We start from the raw sequence: 4,038 nt of genomic DNA on the forward strand, positions 1-4,038 counted from the left end.
TTGATAGTTAAGGGTCCTCACGGCAACAAGACAGTAGCTCTTCTCGGAATAAGACTTTCATTCACATCCTGTTAAAATCTAGGAATACCTTCCGCGGGCGGCATAGATGTCAGAGCTTTTCCGTTCGCCATCAGGATTGGGAATGTAAATCGATGCTAACAGCATCACTGACATCTAGTGGATAAATGCCAGAGGTGCCGTTCAGACCGGGTTTCCTTCCCACACCCTCTCCGCCTGCCTGATGTGTCCTGGTTTTTCCGCATATTATTTATATGAAAAGAAAAAAAGAAATCGCACGAGAAGAAAACCTTGTCTTAAAAACAAAGTTACATCATTAGGAATTAAAATATAGGAACGAAATCCTATTAATGAAGAATATTCACTTTACGATTGTTTGAAAAAAGTATCTTGGAGTAGGAAAAAAGAGAAAAAGAACTTGTTATCAAAATTAGATTCACTTGGTTTGTTGGAAAGCATTGAAACACTTTGTCCTAAGAGTGAAAGCTTGTGGAACATACAGATATCCATACTGATTTGAACTGCTTGTTATTTATTGTGATTTTCTCCTTTTTATATGAGCTTATTGCTTTAGAGATGCGAAGGTCTGACGTCATTGTTCTGATATGAAATATCACTGTGGTTGTGGTAAAAGGGTTGAAACTGTGCCACAATTCTAACACTCAAATGTTGATTGATATTTGACAGAATGAAGTTTCAATTATTTGCTTGTTTCTTTTGCCAACTGGGAAATTTTATTCATTAATACTAAGAATTTGCAAAGGTGTTTTTCATTCCATTAATAAAATTCAAGCACAAAATGTATAAGAAATAAATAAAATTTTTTTTGTGATGTTGGGGATTGAACCCAGGGGCATTTTGCCTTTGTGCTACACCCCAGCCTGATTTTTTATTCTTTATTTTGAAACAGGGTTTCACTAAGTTGTGGAGGGCCTCACTAAGTAGCAGAGGCTGGCAGTGAACCCCCGATCCTCCTGTCTCAGCCTCCCAAGGTACTGAGATTACAAGTATGCACCACTGAGCCTGGCTAAGTGACTTTTTTTTTTAAATTGGAATTGGATGATTGTGGAAATATAATGTAAATAAAAGTTAAAATTTGATTTTTTAAGGAAAAAAGTTTGGAGCACTTTTATTCAAGGAGTTAATAGACACAGAGAGACAATAGGTTATGGCAGTTTTAGTTTGCCGATTGCCATTCTTGGTCAAAGTTTTTTTAAATTGCCAACAGTAGACCTCTTCACTCTCTTTCCTCTTCCCTGTCAGCCGCCTCCATGAAGGTCGAGCTGTGCAGTTTCAGCGGGTACAAGATCTATCCCGGACACGGTGGCGAAGGACCGACGGGAAGGTTTTCCAGTTTCTTAATGCAAAATGCGAGTCGGCTTTTCTTTCCAAGAGGAATCCTTGACAGATAAACTGGACTGTCCTCTACAGAAGGAAGCGCAGAAAAGGACAGTCAGAAGAAATTCAGAAGAAGAGAACCCGACGTGCAGTCAAATTCCAGAGGGCCATCACTGGCACATCTCCTGCTGATATCGTGGCTAAGAGGAATCAAAACCCAGAAGTTAGAGAGGCTCAAGGAGACCAGGCTATCAGGGCTGCTAAGGAACAAAAGAGGCTAACAAGCATCTAAAAGGACTGCAATGGCTGCTGCTCAGGCTCCCATAAAGGCAGCCCCTAAGCAAAAGATTGTGAAGCCTGTGAAGGTTTCTGCTCCCCGGGATGGTGGAAAACGCTAAATCAGCAGATTAGGTTTTTAAATAAAGATCTAAAATTCTAAAAAAAAAAAAAAAATTCCCAATAATAAAAGATAATTTGAAATGCAATCTTGTAGATTTTTCTTTTTCTGTGGTACTGGGGATTGAACCCAGGGGCATTCTACCTCTTATCTATGCCCCTAGCCCTATTTTATTTTGAAACAGGATTTTGCTAAATTGCTGAGAGTTTTGCTATATTGCTGAGGTTGACTTCAAACCTGTGACGTTCCTGTCTCAGCCTCCCAAGTACACCATTGCAGGTGTATGCCACCATGCCCGGCTTGTAGATTTTTTTGTTTGTTTGTTTTTGGTAGTACTGGGGTTCCTGAAAGCCCTTCTACCTCCGGGCTACACTCCCAGACCTATTTTTATATTTTTATTTGGAAGCAGGGTCTCTTAAGCAAGCGAGGCTGGCTTCGAACCTGCGCGATCCTCCTGTCTCTGCCTCCCAAGCCCAGGAATTACAAACATGTGCCACCACGCCCTCGGCTTGAGATTTTAAATGGATATTTATTTATAGAAGTTTTTTTTTTCAGAAGAAATTACTTCCCTTCTATCATTTCCTCTTTTAAGATATATAAAAATTCAAGCAAAAATAATAATGCTATTATCTTACAGGGCATCTCACCAGAGTAGCATGGGTGTGAGTTGCATCGTGTGGGACACTCTTGCTCAGTAGAATAGAATTACAAAAGTTATACAAATTTTTTATTGTTTTTTTTGGGAGGGGCACTCAGGATTGAAACTAGGGGCATCTTACCCCTCAGCCCTATTTTAGTTTTTCTTTGGAAGCAGGACCTTACTACATAGCTAAGAGTCTCCCTAAATTGCTGAGGCTGGCGTTGAGTCTGTGATGCCCCTGGCTCAGCCTCCCAAGTACCGAGGGTTACAGGAGACCACCATCATGCAGGCTGTTAGGCAGCCTTTAATTGCACCAAAGTCATTGCATAAAAGTCCCACTCAAGGCAGATGGCTATGTTTCTAACTCTCAGTGGGTCAGATAGACCTTATTCCTGATCTTTTAGATCATTGTTTCCTCTGGGAATTGTTAGAGTTGGCCATGGTGGACCTTTTGCCAGCAGGTGTAATTAAATGGCAAAATTTAAATTAATTTTTACAATCCATTTTGCCCTGGTGGGAAAGGAAAACGCTGCAGGTTTGCCATGTCTTCATGTACGTTTGTGCACTGATACTGAGAAAAGATTCCTTGGTGATGATATGATAAGACTGATTGTTATTCTATTTAAGAACTGGCTATTATTTTTCTCTCTACTTTTTTTTACTGAGATATAATTTATATATAGTTGAAATGCAGTATCATGGATGATATAAAATGTCCCTTGAAGAGCTCATGTATTAATGTTCAGAGATGATGTGATATAAGGGTTGTAAACTCATCAGTGGATAAATCCATTGTAATAAATTTATGTGTGTGATAACTTAGGTGTGTGGTGTGTGGCTGGAAAAATTGGGTTCCTATGGGTGTGGCCTTAGGGATCCTCCTTTTGTTTTATTTATTTATTTTGCTGTACTAGGGATTGAACCCAGTGGCATTCTACTTCTGAGCTACACCTCAACCCTATTTTTTTTTTTTTATTCTTTGTTTTGAAACAGGGTCTCACTAAGTTGCAGAGCTCCTCACTAAGTAGTTGAAGTTGGCCTCGAACCTGAGATCTTCCTCTGTCAGCCTCCCAAGTACTGGGATTACAAGCATGCGCCACCATGCCCAGCCCTCCTTTTGTTTTAAATCCCCTTGCTTCTTAGCTCTCTTGCTGCTTGGCTCCATAATGTGAGAGCAGAGTCTGCTCTCTCTGTGTCTCTGCTCCCAATTCTCTGAACTTCACAGACCCAGCCTGATATGGACTGAACCCCCAAAACCTCCCAAAATGGTGAGCAAATAAATCATCCTTTCTCTAAGTCATGTGGCCAGTTGCTTGGGATTATAGCAGTGAGAATATTGACTGCAACATACACTCTTACAGTTAAATGAGTTTTAATAAATGTATAACTGGTATAATCCATATCCTATAGCAAGATTAAATATATTTTTCTTCTTTGAAAGTTCTCAAGAATCTCAATCCCGACAAGACTTGCAGTCCCTCCCCTTCCCCTAGCTCTTCCCAGACAGCTACTATTCTGTTTTTTTTTTTTTATTTAACCATGTATCAATCTGGAAGGATCTAGAATTTAATAGATATGGAATCAGAGAGTGTGTTCTATTTTATGAAGGGCTTGTCCTCCTTTGATGTTCATCTCTGTTGTTGTA

At 39.8% G+C, this 4,038-nt stretch overlaps 1 pseudogene across 1 annotated transcript; it reads left to right on the plus strand.

Moving 5' to 3' along the window:
* Nucleotides 1-1,289: 1,289 nt before the first annotated feature.
* LOC308264838 (large ribosomal subunit protein eL24-like) lies at nt 1,290-1,848 on the plus strand (annotated as a pseudogene). Its single transcript has one exon. The product of its transcript is annotated as a large ribosomal subunit protein eL24-like (transcript).
* The last annotated feature ends 2,190 nt before the right edge of the window (nt 1,849-4,038 follow it).

This window comes from Muscardinus avellanarius, assembly GCF_963383645.1.
Source record: "Muscardinus avellanarius genome assembly, chromosome: 7".
Classification (NCBI taxonomy): Eukaryota; Metazoa; Chordata; class Mammalia; order Rodentia; family Gliridae; genus Muscardinus; species Muscardinus avellanarius.